We start from the raw sequence: 17,343 nt of genomic DNA on the forward strand, positions 1-17,343 counted from the left end.
TTTCTCTCCTTCACTAATTCTTTCTCCATAATTACTCCACACCAAATCCTTCATGGCATCTCTCCTCGCACGTAATCTCCTTGCTCTGTCTCCATCCTTCCTCCTCATTTCTTGTGCAACATCTGTATTTCCCCAGACCCTCTTCTTGCATTCCTTCTGCTCATTTTCTTCCTTGCTCCTGCTCTTCTGTGATTATCTGATTCCAAGCCACTTTTTCTCTTTCTTTGCCTTCGTTTTGTCTCTCCCTCCTCCTCCTCCTCCTCTGTCCTTGTACAACATTTTTGTTCTACTCTACTGTCCTCTCTTGCACCTCCTTCTCAGCCTCTTCCTCCTCTTGCTATTGTAATTCTCTTCTTGCACGTCCTTGCAGCATTTCCTCCTCCCGCTGTTTTTCTTTAATCCTCTTTTATTCTCTTATTCCACCTCTTTTCATCCTTAATCTCCCTGCTATGACTCCGTTCTTGCTCTCAGACATCTGTTTTATTCCCCAGCCTCTTCTCTTGCACCGTCTCTTCATCCTCCTCTCTCTTCTCACGTCCCTTCCTTCCTTCCTCTCCAGTTCATCTCTCCTCCACACCCTTTCCCAACCTCCTCCCCTTTTGTGTTGTGCCCAGGTCGTATGTTTCCGTAGCTGCTTCCAACCTGCCTATTTACATCACGGTGATATATATTCCTCTGTGTTTAGGTGCGCTTTATCTCATTCCCAGACGCACCTCGGCAAAGTTCCCCTGTCGGTACGGACCCCAATTTCTCTATCTCTCCTCCGTCTCCTCTGCTTTTTCACTTCTCACCTACGTCTAACCTATCTTCAATCCTCGGGTCTAATTTTCACGTCGCAGTGCGCAGTTATTCATTTATCAACCCTCGCCTCTTTGTCGCAGCGATCATTATCCTCACCCAACCCCTTGTAGCCATCTGTTTCCCCGCTACGTAGCCTGTGTTTATTTCTTTGTATTTCTCGCGTCTTTATCACTTCGGCTTCGCATACGAAACTGGTCTTCCTCTCCAGACGGTCGAACCTTCCAATGCTCTAGCTAAGCGATTATTATGCATATTTTTCCTTTGTGTTTTTTCCATCACTGTTTTCACTTAACCTCTTGTCCCATCCATGATCTTTCTAGGTCTCCATTACTTCCGGCCACAGATGTCTATTAATTATTTATTTATTTATTTTTATTTTTTTTTTTATTTTTTTTTTAATCCTTCAGCCCAAACCCTTTCTCTTTTTCCGCCTCTCCGTTTTGCTGTGTGTTTGCTCTTCCACAATTTCCTTTCTGAACCAGCTCACTTCTCCTTACTTCCTTCAGCCACATAACTAATATTGCACTTTATTCTTCGCTTCTCATTTTTTTCCCTATAACTTATTAGTTCTTTTTCACCCCTAAACCACGATGACATGTTTTTACTTTAATTTACTCTCAAGCAGTTTTCTGTGCAATAATGGTGTCTTTCTAACTGGAGGGGTTAGATGTAGCTTTCGTCAACCCTTTCAAAACAAAGAGTCTTCTTTGAGAATAACAAAATCGTCTATAAATACCAAGATAAAATCGAAAAGGATGTTACAGGGTTGAAGGGGTTAAGCTTTCCTATCATCATCATCATCATCATCATCATCAGCCACACTCACCCTAATAACCCTTCACTTTTCGTATCAATTTAGCAACCCTCATCCTTTGACCTAAATAAAATATCCTTATTGCTCTTTCCAGATGATTTGATTCAGCCTATTAAAGATCTCTAGTATTAAACGGATTAAAGACGACTAGCTCGACTACACCAAGTCGTAAAAGTTCTTCCTGAATAACATCGTCTGAAGTTAGCAATAATAAAATGAAGATATGTCGCAGTAGTAGTGAAATGTGGTCAACTCACCGCCTGCTGCGATTTCTCTCAGTTGAATAATTATTTAGTTTTTGCCTGCGTATATAAGCTAATAACACAGTAGCTTCCGTGACAGCCAGAAAGTTAAGCACATGGCATTCATTTTGTTCTGTATTTCTCATGTAACTCCTTTTTCAGTCAAAGATACTTTTTCTTCCTTCACGCTGCCATGCTCTTTTAACTTTTTGACCGCTGACATATCATGTAAATAATAAAGTAAATCATTTGGTATCAAACATAGTAAAATACCTAAGTGTGTCCACAGATGCAAAAGGGCTCATCAAGACGTTTTTTCTTTTCTTTTACAAGGTGACTGAAAAACAATAAAATATATAAATAAAATGCATACGCCTCAGCCAAGAAAGGATTATTACCGTAAGTTTCTCATGGTGTTTTATTTCCAGTCATTTAATTTTTCAGCCCTATCCTTTGTTTCTTTTTCTTTTCTTTTTTTTTATATTTACTACTCCCCTTACATCCTCTAATCTCCTCACTTGTTTATATTTTAAGTGGGTATTACGAAATTCCTAAGCCATCGCAGTAGCACTTTCATGATAATCTCTCTCTCTCTCTCTCTCTCTCTCTCTGTTCTGATCGCTCTTGCTTCTTTTTCTCTCGTTTCGTCATTTTTTTTTCTTCTTCTCTTACTCCATGTTTCCTTTCTCGTTTTATTTCACTCATCTATCAATTTTCTTTCCTTCCCTCCAAATATTTTCTGTATCTGTTGCTTTTCTTTCTTTTGGTTCATTCCTAACTTCACATATACACTTTATTTCACATTTTTTTCCCGCAGTTCCTCTTACTTTCTTTTTCCACTCCCAACCCTCCCTCTTATCCCTTGTCCATTTCCTACTTTCATCCCAGATATCACCTTTACTCTGAAATCATTTACTTCTCTCTCCTGTTTATGTTCCTTTTTCTCGTTCATACCTAACTTCCCCCTCTCCCCTTCCTTCGTGTGTGTGTGTGTGTGTGTGTGTGTGTGTGTGTGTGTGTGTGTGTGTGTGTGTGTGTGTGTGTGTGTGTGTGTGTGTGTGTGTGTGTGTGTGTGTGTGTTTCAATTCACCCTTCACCTTCCTTCTTCACCTCCTTGTCTATAATTTCTTCTCTTGTCTTTTATTTCATTCACCCATAACCGCCCTTCTTCCTTTTTTCGCTATTATTTTCCGTTCTTTTTTCAGTAACCCTTCACCTTCCATCTCCGCCCCAGCCTCACCTCTCCCCCATATCCCTTTCCCGGTACATTCGACTTGACAGCTTGCGTTCTGCTCGCTCTCCCGCCTGACACACCCTCCCTTCATGCCCGCACGCTCTCCCTGTCTGTCTGCGCACTCCTCACCCTGTCTGCGCACTTCTCACCCTGTCTGCGCACCTTTCACTTTACAATATCACACTCGCCTGCGCTCCCTTCACTCTGCCTTCCCACAACTTACCAGTCTGCGAGCCGCTCACCCTGTCTGCGCACCCACACCCGATCTGCGCATTCTCATCCCATCTGCGCACTCCTCATCCTCTTCCCTGGGTTTACTGAGCTGTTTTTATCACTCTGGACCTCATAAGTATTTACCGAAACCTTCACAAATATCGAAAGGAACAGGGAAAAGAGGGAAGGTGGAAATGAATGGGTGCAGATATGGGAGGTGTCGAAAGGGAGGCTAGATACAAGGGGGTATAAATGAAGAGGTAACTATGGGAGAGGGCAGAAATGGGGAGTGTAGAAATGGGTAGAGTAGAAATCGGAAAGGGTAGGAATGGCAGGGTAGTACAGGGGAAGAGTAGAAATGGAGAGGGTAGAAATGGGAGAGTAAGAATGAAGAAGGGTAGTGACAGGGAGGGTAGACATGAGGGGAGGGGGTAGTATTGAGGAGGGTAGAAATGGGGGAGGGTAGAAATGGGGGAGGGTAGAAATGGGGAAGGGTGGAAATAGGGAGGGTACATGTAGAAATAAGATCGTTGAAATAAGCAAGGGCAGAAAGAGAGTAGGAAAGGAAAGGGAAGGGCAGAAATGAGGAGGGTGCAAATGGCTAGCAAAAGGATGGCAAAATAGTCCAAGATAAACAAGGCTTCATTAACACTGAGAACAGAGAAAGGCGCCACCTAAATATTTTCTGTTGATCCCATTACATCGGAGTGCACTATTTTCAGGATGCTGTTAATCAGGTTTATACAATCACGTCTTAATTAGCAACTCATTTCAAATTAGGTCTCAAATCCCCGTGTGAATATCTCTTCTCTGTCCAGGACATTTCACCGTGAATGCAAATACGAGTACACACGAAAATTTGTCTTACGCTGGTACGCGGAGCTCAGTTACTAACAGGTATTCATTTGCCACAAGACGCGTAAATCTGGCAATTACCAGCGATTCCCGGCAGATAACTTTCACAATTAGTAACGTGATCAGCCAATAATCATACTGCACTGAACCATAAACAACCCGATTTGAGCACAGAATTATGCACCACAGGGACCGGCCAACTGAGGGAATTACACCCCTTTTGCGCACTAATTGCCCTGCTTCTCCGCGGACCACCTCGGCATAAGGGTAATGCTGGCAATTACCCTGGCTGGCATGGAACTAGTTATAGAACGAGCTGTAACGGCAGAGTGGACGAACGTAAGAGCGAAACATCCCGAGGGTGGGGGAGCTCGAAAGAGGGCAGAAGTTGGGAAAGGTGCACTCACGAATATTGTTTTCTTATGGAGTTATGGAGCGAAAACCTAAATGGTTCCTGACCTCCAGGATACCATTTGCAGCGTTAAGCGGTAACTGTTAACTAAAAACTGACCGCCTAGTGGTCTAGTGAGCTAAGGCAATCTAACCAGATGTGAACCTCAATCTTTAAAGTCCAAGGAATGGTCGGATGCTTGTTGCTCATACAGTGCTGATCAAGCACTGGTTACTCTAGCCTTCAAGGTCAGGCCTGAATAATCTAGCCTCGGCTCCCTACGCTCCTGATAGGGCAATAAAGGATTTGATGGTGGATTAAGAAATGGATCTCGAATTCTCCTCTACGTCAAAATCTTATGAAGCATTAGTTAATACTTAGTCAGCGGTATAAGCCCTCTCCAGCAGCGTCTGGAATTGTACATCTATTTTATGAAAAATACATATGAACCTTTTTAAAGGAAGAAAAAAAAAATATATATATAAGACCATGCGTCCATAAATTTCCATAATTCAAGTGCTTCTGGGTGAAAGCCAAGAAGAATATGGCAAAAAACGGGAGTCTGCCTCGTTATTTTCTCAAAAGTCCTGCAGTTTGAAAGTTTGATGCATTGCCTTTAATAACCTCTGTTTCAATGGCACCTACGTCTTAATTCTTGGGTCTAGAATACACTTTAACCCTCTAATGGTCTAAACTTCCCTGGTATTTTTTTCCAACTAAAGCCAGAAATTTCTATTCAGTTAAGAGGTAGTGATGCGAATCTAAGGGCGCAAGTATAATTATTAACCTTTTCATGGTCTGCACAGTTCTAGTAATCTACTCATGCTAACGCCAAATGATTTTACTCGGCTGAGTGTGGGTCACAGGAGTCTGGGTGTTAATTAGAAAGTAACCAATGTCTCCGTCTCCATTAAGGGATCTTCTAATGTTTAAAGTGTCTTATTTTGAATTATCAAGAGATGCACACCAAATTAATTCCAAATGTGTTATGATACATGTAATACAGTTAACTATGGTGCTCTGCTTTGGAGGCTTTGTAGCACCTCCTCCTTAATAATATACTTCTGCATACGGGATGTTATTACCTCTGACAATGTAGTCGGAGGAGGTTTTGCATTCACCAGTGCCTGTCTGTCTATTTGTCAGTTTGAGGACATGATATCTCAAGAAGTTGTGATTGGTTTTCAATGAAATCTGGTATACTGGGTGGCACTGGGTCAAGGAAGAGTTTACTAGACTCTGAGACGGGTCTGGATCCGGATGCAGGAATAAATCACTAATTTTACTGGCGTTGGTGGAGGTATGCCTTCTCTGAGTATCGGTAATCTGTTCAGAAAAAGGCCTTGGAATTAATTATCTCCTCCACAAAATTAGACTGAAGATGGTTTATAAATCTTAAACTGCGATGACGCACCTTCAGTCAGGTGATGCCTTTTTGTGGCTCATTCTTATTATCTTCAGGCGACTGTATTCATCTTAGGAAAGCCTCTTGTAGATAAGTAGATGATTTTTGTATCTAAATTCTCTCCATTTGTAGAAGTCTGTGCTAAGCCTCATAAAATCGTACAAAGACAACTACAGTAAGCTAAAAAATATGTCACTGTAGCGTTTGGGGTAAGAAGGCATCAGTAACGTAAAAAAAAGAATAATTTAAGGTATAATACGCAAAATAAATTCAGGAGGGAGAGACAGCATTCAACCCTACAGGCAACCATTTGTCAGAGAGACATATTCTCGTTGGAATAAGAAATCTTGTAGCATTTCTTCAGGTGATAGCTTTACGTACTTCTCGTTAACATTCTCATGTATCGTATGTACAGATTTCATTGCTGACGTAGTTTAAACCAAGAATACATAAAGAAGATGTGATAAGATGTAAGAGGCAAGATAAATCGCTGAATAAGAGGCATTATGAAATCTCTCCAGGTGAACAGAATACGGCCCCGAGGCATTTAGTCAGAACGCGGGCTGTGAGGGAAGGGGCAGCGTGAGGGTGGGTGGTCTGGCTGGTTATTCTTGTGAACTATCCATCAGCTGGCCAGCGGTATCGTAGTAACAGTTGCTCGCCTTCGTGTTCCTCTTCATCATGCACCCTCGGAGTTCATGGCCACACTCACTCCTTTGCCCTTTAATACTTTCGGACCGATGACGTATTTTGGCTTCATTCTTGGTATCTGATGACGATTCTCTTCACGTAAAAAAAAAAAAAAAAAAAAAAAAAAAGAAGAATCGCAGTTCTTGGCTACGCTCACTCTTTTGCCTTTTAACCCTTTCAGCCCGATGGCGTAGTTTGAATATATCCTTCATATCTCCTGACGATTCTCTTCACCTTATAAAAAATCAAAGTGAATGGGTTATATACAGCATTAGTAAACCCCGCTAAGTAAGAGTCCTTTCCCAGATTGAAAAAACTGTCTTGAGGTTGCAGAAATTAAATACACAATACGTCAACCAAAATGAAATAGTTAATTCCAAGTTTTGCGTCTTATAATGTGGAAGGTGGAAGCTAAGAGAGAAGAAAAAAAACACACACACACACAAAATCCCCTAAACTGAATTATGTGTTTGCTTCTGGAGATTATCAGAATACTGTTAAGTGTCCACCATTACCAGCGATGACGTAATATAATCACAGATGCACAAACAAAAATAGAGAAATACAAGTCATTAAAATTCTTGTCAAATTTATATCCATGCAAAGCAAAGTACAGTACATTCATTTCTTCTGAGACCCCTGCATGTAACTCTTTGACTGCTTAGATTGCACTTGGATATTTTATTTTGAAAGTCGATACATGAATAATGTCAAAGCCTTAAGCAAACAGAGATTTTTCTCTAGTTATTGAAACTGCTCTTTCTGTGGGTCGACGAAATAACAGAATGCCACAAAAATTACTTTCGCAAACTGCTACCGCATTAATGCTAGTTTTCAGTTTACCTTTAGCCTTTAATTACGTAAAAACTTGGCATGGCTAAAATGAAGATTCTTAATTATCAAATGAAACTGATTAATTACAGCATTGTTACAAACTGTGATGCCTTGTTTTTCCTTTCCAGGTTTCAGTTTTGAGTTGATTATCGTGGAATGTATTGACATAGCTTATTTTGTTCCTTTATCTTATCTCTCATGTCCTCCTCTCCCTCATTAGCCCGTGCCATCCAGGTTAGCGTTCAAGCTGAGGCACAGAATCAACAACTACAATACAACGGACATAAAAACACTGATGACTGCTGTAATAAACGCATTAAGCACAACAACAAGAACAAGTTTAGCATGCCAGTAATAAGACAACCTTAAAGCTGTTATAATCTATTACTGCAAATCTAGGTAGTGAATGATATTCTTTGCGTTTCTATTGCTGTCGTTAGAGGGACATAATGACTTCGTACCGTAATTTTAATACTCTTATCTTCTGTCATTAACGCTACTGCTATTAGTACATTAAGACAATTAGCCAACCTCACAGTTTTATCCGAAGATTAATCAAAACTAGTTATCATAATCCAAGTATTAACTAGATTACTGTGCGTCTGAGATGTTATTGCTTTTCCGCCTACTCAATTCCCTGACTGTATCAGGTTTTTACTTGGTTTACCCTTCATAGTAAATGTAAAATATCTTAATGCAGCAATTGGGCATACCTAAACCCAACGTGTTTAATTAAATGACAGAACTTCGTATCAAGAGAAGGGGATTGAAAAAGATTCGTTTCTGAGCGTAGCGGTTGTGCAGATGCTGGACCGAGATTATCGTTTAACTCCTGCATTACAAAGCCGGATGGAAAATGAGATGAGACTGTGTGCAGAATCTGGTGCTATCTGATCCTAGGAAAACAGAGAAAAGCACCGACCGTGAAAACAGTACCGGTGTTAGTAAACAGAGAACAGAGTATCACTGCAGCTAACACTAGAGAACAAGAGGAGGGAGTCAGTATGAGAGGGTGAACTAAGATAAGGAACAGTGTGCAATTTCGTCCTGGTACACATCCTGGAGTCCCTCTGGTTTGTGAACAGTAAATAAAAGAAGTAAAGGAGGAGTCAAAGCCCATAACTGCCATGAATTCGGACTAAAAATATGTAACTTAGCATATATTAATTCTGCACTAGGTAACTTCGTATGGGAACCAACAACACTCCAAGCACGAAACATCGAATATGTAAAGGAAATCAGATGTACTTTTGGTACTGCATCTTAACCCTCAGACGCTGAAATAGTTGAGCTGTAACACATTTCCAGGAGACGTGTGAAAAAGAAGAAAGAATCCCCGAGATCAAATGAAAACAGTAAATTTTATCAAGCATGTGAATGGATATGGACAGTTGATTCCACGACCGTAAATACTCGATCATAATTGCGGCGAGGCATAACCTTACCACGGGCGGTGCACAGTGAACGATATCCTCGCTGACATTTGTGGGACTTCCTGCTTAACAATACATTTTGCTAATTTTATCTCAGTGTTCTCTTACATGTTATTAACATTCTTTTAAAATCGACGTGTTTTGACTATTATCAGAGAAGAAGAGGCAAAATAAATCGTTGAGGCTGTTGCAAAATCTAAGCCAATCAGAATACGGCTCATTAACTGCAATGGAGGCTGCTAAACACTATTTATACATTAATCCGTATGTAACGCAAAAGAACAGAATTTTAACAAATTAGCTATTGATAGTCGGTTACTTCTCAGTTACCCTATTAATACTGTCACTGAAATTACAAAAGACTTTTGTTTCATCTCAAAAGTAATCTATTCCAAGCAAAATCAGATGCAAATAAAGTACATGGCTGTAAGTTGAGAATTCAGTTTATTCGTGGACAGCCAAACGCGGACTGATATAAGCGGCTTTTAAACAGAAGATAATCGATGAAAATAATAATGAACATAAAAAGCAGCACGATATACGTTTATGCAGTTTATAAAGACAAGAGCATGGAAAGAAAAGGACGGAAATCATTAACCACCCCAGACTTTAGAAAGCAGATCAACATTTCCTTCAACTTCTGAAAGTCTAAGTCTGCCCCGCTGGAGCAATGATCCGAGCAGTTTCCTTCCTTATTAAACGCATATAATCTGCCAAGATATTCCTACCTAATTACGGTGAAAAATTATTAAAGGAAAGGTTGCTGGGCTCGTATGCAAAAGCTGTGTGAAGGTGGCGATCTACAGCGACTGACCCCCTTGCCCATGCGGACTGGCTCCTAACGATGTCACGGGATTTTCGGTATTACAGGGTGAAGTGTATGAATTACCTGGTCCCGGAACGTGCCCTTATTTCCTCGCGGGTATTTTTCATGGCCTGGTCAAGCTCGGAAAGTAAGGAATATAGCGATTTCTTTTCGTGCAACTAGTAATATAATTGAAATTCAAAACCTGTTTCCTTAACACTGAAAGTAATACACATACTGTGCAACAACATATATATATATATATATATATATATATACAGTATATATATATATATATATATATATATATATATATATATATATATATATATATATAGTCCAGGGAAATTTTATATTGATTCTCGTGGGTATTTTTGATTTCCTCTCAATTTTGGAGGGTAAAACTAATCGCAAACACATATTTTCCATACCAGACCAGAAATTACGGGTATTTTTTTCATTCTATTTTTAAACACCGCTACCTAAATATAGAGTAAAATTCAAGTACAAAACCTGCTTCCCGTAAGACTGAAGGTAAGGAACAATCGTTGACCTGTATATTTGGGGCTGTTGTCTTCGTACCATCTCTTTCTCGCGATTTAGTTTGCATGTTACGCCGTTTTTATTTATTTTTATTTTTTTGACATATCTGAGAAAAACTATGCCGATCCTAGAAAAACATAAATGACGTGAAGGAGAACATGAAGGCAAAATGCAAATAATGTATGGATAGGTAAAGAGCGCAACGAAGTCCCCAACGCCGATGAGAATACGGCTCTTTATCTTGCGTCATAGTAATCGGCCTGGGGAAAACCTTCTATTTCCTGCTGAGTATTTTTCATATTCCGGTCAAGCCTGGTGGGAAAAACTGATATATTACGCCGGTTTACCCGCACAGTATTCTTGCCGAGGATGTAATTTTATTTTCAATTTTGCTGCTTCCATACGACTGTATTTCGATTATGAAAATAATAATATTATTTTTTGTTTTCGCCCATGACTCATCCGAACGGAAACCCGATGGTATGCAGGCTGAAGCTGCCCTTCTACTTCCTACCATCCCTTTCCGTGGGACTGAGGGTGGAGGTGAGGACGTCTGTATCACTAGGCGGAGAAGATGCTTAGTATCATTGGAGTCACCGCGTGAAGATGTCCCTTCTCAGCACCAAAACCTTGTAATGGTGGTGGGGGAGGAGTGAATGCGCGCGCACGCACACACACACACACACACACACACACACACACACACACACACACACACATATATATATATATATATATATATATACCAACCTCGTGAACATGCAGGATTCCGAAGCTGATATTCGACTACTGATCATCTACACACAATGAATGAACTAACTGAGAAAACCACAGAATATAATAAACCACTGTGCTTATGTTCTGTTGATTACGAACAGGCTTTCGACTCAGTGGAGCACAGAGCAATTATTAATTCGCTGCTAGAACAAGAAGTGAATGAGAACATCGAAAAACTGCTCGAAAACATATATAAAGAGGGAACTGTTACAGTTAAATTACATAAGGACTCCGAAAAAAATAACATTGAGAAGGGCGTGCGTCAGGGAGATACAATTTCACCAAAATTATATACAGTATGCCTAGGAAGTATTTTCAAAAAGCTAGACTGGGAAAAGAAAAGAGTAAACATAGATGGAGAAAAGTTAAACCATTTAAGATTTGCAGATGACATCGTCCTAAATCTCAGAAACAGCAGAGACATTGCGAGCAATGTTAAATGACCTGAACAAAGTCTCAAAGCAGGGCTAAAGAAGAACCGGAGTAAAACTAATGTTTAATCCACAGACACCAAAGGGCGTCATCAGAATATTCGAAGAAACTCTTGAAGATGTCGAGGAGTAAAATTACTTGGGGCAAATACTAAAATTAACGAAAGATCATGATAGCGAAATAAAAAGACGCATTACAATTGGATAGGAAACTTTCCGTAAACATAGAGACATTATGAAAAGTAGCTTGCCAGTTTGTATGAAACGAAAAGTATATAACGAATGTATAATTTCAGCTATGACGTATGGTTGTGAGACCTGGAAACTGACAAATTCGATGGAAAGTAAATCAATCTGTTCTCTGTGAGCGATAGAAAGGTCAGTGTTGGGAATATCTTTAAGAGACAGGAAAAGATCAACTTGGGTGGGGGATCACACTAAAGTCAAAGATATTACAGAAGTTATAAAAGAACAGAAATGGAGGTGTGCAGGCCATGTAGCAAGAATAAGGGATAACCGATGGAGCAAGAGGCTGACTGACTGGACACCAAGAGATTTTAAGTGTAGTAGAAAAAGGCCAGACTGGAGGTGGAGACATGAGAGAAAGAAATTTGCACTGCTAACGTGTAAGAGACTGGCTCAGTCAAGGAATTCGTGGAGAAGGCTGGGGGAGGCCTTTGTTCAGCAGTGGACTTGTAATGGCTGATGATGATGATGATAATGATATATATTGCGTGGAAGATGGAACCAAATGCTAGAGGCCCGCAAGACTGTTCCCTCCAAGAAAAAATATATCCTTTCAGGTCAGAAAATTTATTTTGAACTGAATTAAATTGTCAGCGGATAACATGAATATTATGAAATAAAAATTACGTCACCGATTCGATGGGGGGTTACACCGAAGACAAGGAATATAGTAAGAAGCTTTATTTTATTTCCTAAGGTTTAACTTCTTCACTAAGATGCCGTGTGATATGCTTCATTCTTGCCGGCACCAGGCGATGTTATTCACCTCAGACGAATAGAAATGGATGAGTTAGCTGTAAATTCCACTATATTATTCATTTTATCTTGGCCCAGATTTTCGAACTTTCGCAGGCTATTTCAAGTACCTCCGTGACAGGAAAAGAGAATGCTATGGATCTATAACCTCTTCATTACACTTCTTCGTGACTAGCATCATATTCTAGTTTTAATATACTGGTATAGATTAGCATTTAAGATGGAGAGATGGCAATTTTAGACCAATTTTAAATAAAAAGTGTACCCTTTCAGTACTAAGGTGCTTTCCTAAGCTGACTGAAAGCGTCATGGAGTAGCAAGGATATGAAAATGACGTCCTAGGGCTGAAAGGGTTAAAAAGTAAAACAGAACCGAAAACCTGTCACTTAACCCCTGCAGCTTAAGAAAGTTTTGTGTTTATAATTTTTACTATTTTTATTTTTTGGTAGAGAGGGACGCCTTCACGTGGCGGCACCGATATAGTCATGTGGCTCTATTGCTCAGTTAAACAAATATTCCTCCAATTCCCTGTCCACTGAAAGGAGGGTGGTGGAGTGCAGGACTGGAGCAACTTACAACCTGCAATCCAATGGGTTCACGTTTCAGAGGAACCTGGGACTACAACCACAATTATAACAACTGTTGTCTCCAATTATGGAAGACTTTTCGAAATGGTTGGGTTAATAATAGTCTGCCGTAGCACCTATTCTACTAGAGGCTCATCCTAAAGAATAGAGCCGTGTGCTGGTAAAATGGGTTAAATAAAAATTTCGTCATGAAAGTGAGAGATTAAAGTACGGCATAATAGGTCTTTCACTGTATACTGTAATCAGAACAGGAAGTTCCTTTGTATTACGTAATAGTATTCACTTTGCATTTTTTTTTCCTTTCTTTACAACCTCGGAGAGTATGAGTGAAAAGGAGAAACAGGGAAAACCATAGTGTTCCATCCATGCACCCTTTTGGCGGGCAGCCCTCGTAAAGATACTAAGTGGGCGCGACAGTAATGATATTCAAATTAGTAGGCCATTACCCGCAGCATGCCCGTGATTGCGGAGGGAAGGCGGGTGATGATAGTGCTTGCGTTGTCATTAGGGAGGTCGCTTGCTGCCCTGGCTATGTGACCTGCCCACACACGTCGACCTGCGTGCTTACCTTACCTGCCTGCCTGCTTGATTTTGAGATGATGATGCTTGCCTTTCCTCCTTCCCATGGCTCGCTTCCTCCTTCCACATTTCCTCCTGTTCTTCTCCAAGTCCTCCTTCCCCACAACTCCTTTCTTCCCTATATGTTTCCTCGTATTCTTCTCCCCTTTATCTGTCTCATCATCATCATCCTTCTCCTCCTCCACTCATTTCTTCTGTTCGACCTTTCTCTCTACCTTTACTGCTTCTCCTTGTCCCGATCCTCTCTCATTTAGCCCATCTTCTCATTTCCGTCCGCTTAATTTTGAGATCCTCCTGTCACTCCTTCTCTGGGACTCACTTCCTCGCTTCGTGTTTCCCAGTCTTTCCTCTCTCCTCACTGTGTTTTCCCGTTTAACCGTCACTTCTCCTTGTCTAGATTTCTCTTCCTTATCCCGCCCTCTCCGCTCTATGTCTAACTTCCTCGTTTCGTGTTGCCTGTCTTGGTCGTCCTCGCGGCTTATTACATGCCCATCACAATTTGTGATGCACACATTCTTATCTCCTCTTTTACAGACGAGAATTTTGCCCTTTAAGCTTAAGCCATACTTATGTTTCATATACTCTTCTAAGAGGACCAGAATCAGCTTTTGTTTATTTTCGGTTCTTGACATAATTACTTCAATTCATTCCGTCCAACCTTTCTTAATTATATATGGTATGGAACTGTTTCGTTTGTATTTTCCTTTGTTTTGAATAAAGGTTGCAGATATGTCTGCGTGATAAATTTGACTTGGTGGAAATGGAAGCTGGACGAAAACATTTTCAGCCAATTCTGATTGGTGGCAGTGCAACCAGCACTTGCAACAAAGCATTACCAAGATCACAGGATATCTTCACTTGCTTAACTCTGGGCAACAGCCTCTTCTGATTCTACACAATGAAGCAGCTTTGCCTGGTGTGTCTATGATAGGGCCACTGCCACAATCCCGTGGTAGACGCCGCAGAGTAAACCCCATCCCTGACCCTCCAACAGCGCCAGGAGGCACAGGATGCCTTGTACTTTCCCTCAAGTTAATGTTATTGAGTTTTAAACCGGATTTAGACCTCATCTTGGGAAGCCTCACCCCCTCATCATATTGGATATCGTATTTATTTCCATTTAGCCAAATATATATATATATATATATATATATATATATATATATATATATATATATATATATATATATATATATATATATACGTATGTATGTATGTATATGTATATACATAAAACATAATACTTATATAACATATATATATTGAAAATATTATAAATATGTAATATGTAATATATGTAGGTTGGTAGACAGATAGACAGACAAATAGAAAGACAGACAAATAGATAGATAGATTGAAAGATCGATCGATAGATAGATAGAGAGACAGACAAAACGACAGATATATATATATATATATATATATATATATATATATATATATATATATATATCTATATATATATATATATATATATATATATATATATATATATATATATATATATATATATATATATATATATATATATATACACACACAGTCCAGAAAGTGGGTCTTGTTTCCAGTTGACATTTTGTTGCAAGCTGCCACACTTATATGCAGCAATGCAGGTTCTAAATTAATCAATATCTTCATGTACCTGAATAGGTGACTATAATATGAATTTATTATGTGCCATGTTTAACCAAATTCTGTGTTTATTTCTCAACCAAATTCTGTGTTTATTTCTTAACCAAATTCTGTGTTTATTTCTTAATCCTAGTTCACTGAGCGCTAACTTTTTTCCAGCATAATTTCAGTACCGTCACCACCGTCATGGTCGCGGCTTTAATCATCATCGTTTATACCTTTCATTTTCACCGTTAAACGCATTACATCCTCGATACGTTCCCTATACAGATTCACGATCCTCTCCATATCCTACGGGCATTAACGAAAATCCTATTCATGATACTTACGTTGATCTGACTTTCTGACTAGCTGGGTTGGAATGGGGAGGGGGAGAAAGTACTATGATGAGAAGAAATGTAATTACCGAAGAACTTTACCTTCCGCCAAGGTAGTGCTGTAATCCAACTAACCCAAAACTTTAATCAGACCGATAATAAAATGTGATCTAAACCCGCACAGATGTGATCTAAACGTCTCCTCTCAGTGATCCAACAATAACTGACCTGTAATTTAGGCACAACCGACATATGGCAAAAAAAAAAAAAAAAAAAAAAAAAAAAAAAAAAAGCACAGACCTTTAATTAAATTGCCGACCAGTTTAATGTCATACTTTTTAGCACAATATATCTCTCGTAAATTGGCATGCCCCTTTAATCTTCCACAAATATTAGCTCAGGATATGTTTTGTGCACATAATTCCTTTATTACGTGTACGCCTTTCTTTATTTATTTCTACTATCTCATGAGGATTTTTTTTTACAACGTAAGGGGATTTTTTTTCGAACTGGAGGTTTAGATAAAGCCTTCATTAATTTTTTTCACTGCTTGTGATCCTTCTCCAGTAATATTACCTGGTAATATCATGAATACTTAAAAAGGGTATCCTTGGACTGGAACGATTAATACCATTTATTTTTAATGTAACAGACAGACTGACAAAACAGCAGGATAGAGTTCCACGCAGACCAAACATAAGAAAAAAAAAGGCTTAAATCAGGTCCAGTGTCAGTTTAGTATGAGCATCAGATGAGCATTATTATCAGTTGAACAGGAGAGTCATCTGAGCACGAACATCACCTGAGCATGAATGTCAGCTGAGCACGAGTATCATCAAAGCAATGGTATTACTAAAGCACGAGCAACAGCTGAGCAAAAATATCAATTAACCGTGAGAATCAGATGAGTAAGAAAGGCCGCTGAGCATGAGTGTTGGTTTTCAGGCTGGTCATAACCATAGGGGGACTCCTGGCTGGATCATATTTCACGTTAACTGGTTCATCCCTTGTCCTGTTATCGTGTACACAAGATAACTCACTCCGACACGACCAAGCTATGTACGCCACCCACAGTTTTTTTTCTTCTCTTTTCTATTTATACTGAATCTGATATTTCTGTTGAACTATTTGCTTGTTTTATGATCAATACGTGTGACAAAAGTACAAATAGTAGAAGCAGTGGTCATCGTCATTTTATCTCCACAATTCCCAAATTACATGGGGTGATAATTAGGATCCAGGGTTCAGCATTTTGTTCTCACTAGAACTACAAATTAAAGGGGAAAGACTCACACACAACCTCCTCCTTGTATGTGTCGTATAAAATGTTTAGCTGTGGGATCGCCATGTCCTTAAGCCATCATCATCATCATCATCATCAACAACAACTACAACCATATCAACAGCACTGTCAAGTATTTGTCTCAAGACCCAATGTATGAAGATATTTCTTTACAGTAGGAATCCAAAGCAGAGTCTGAACCTATTCGTTTCAGTTCTAACGTCATAAAAAAAGGTAAGAATGAGAGAAAATCCATCAACATTTTAATATCCTAGTATATCAGTCATCAAGAGAAATTACTGGGGGTAGAGCAAACACATATATTTCCAGTAATAACACAGTCTTCATCACCATCATAAACTAAGACTAAAAGAATTATGGGAGAAGGGGGAAATAGAGCATGATGAGAGAGAGAGAGAGAGAGAGAATTGTGTGTGTGTGTGTGTGTGTGTGTGTGTGTGTGTGTGTGTGTGTGT

Source organism: Coenobita brevimanus, chromosome 91 (genome assembly GCF_032717465.1).
Source record: "Coenobita brevimanus isolate Jiangsu-jjx chromosome 91, ASM3271746v2, whole genome shotgun sequence".
Taxonomy (NCBI): Eukaryota; Metazoa; Arthropoda; class Malacostraca; order Decapoda; family Coenobitidae; genus Coenobita; species Coenobita brevimanus.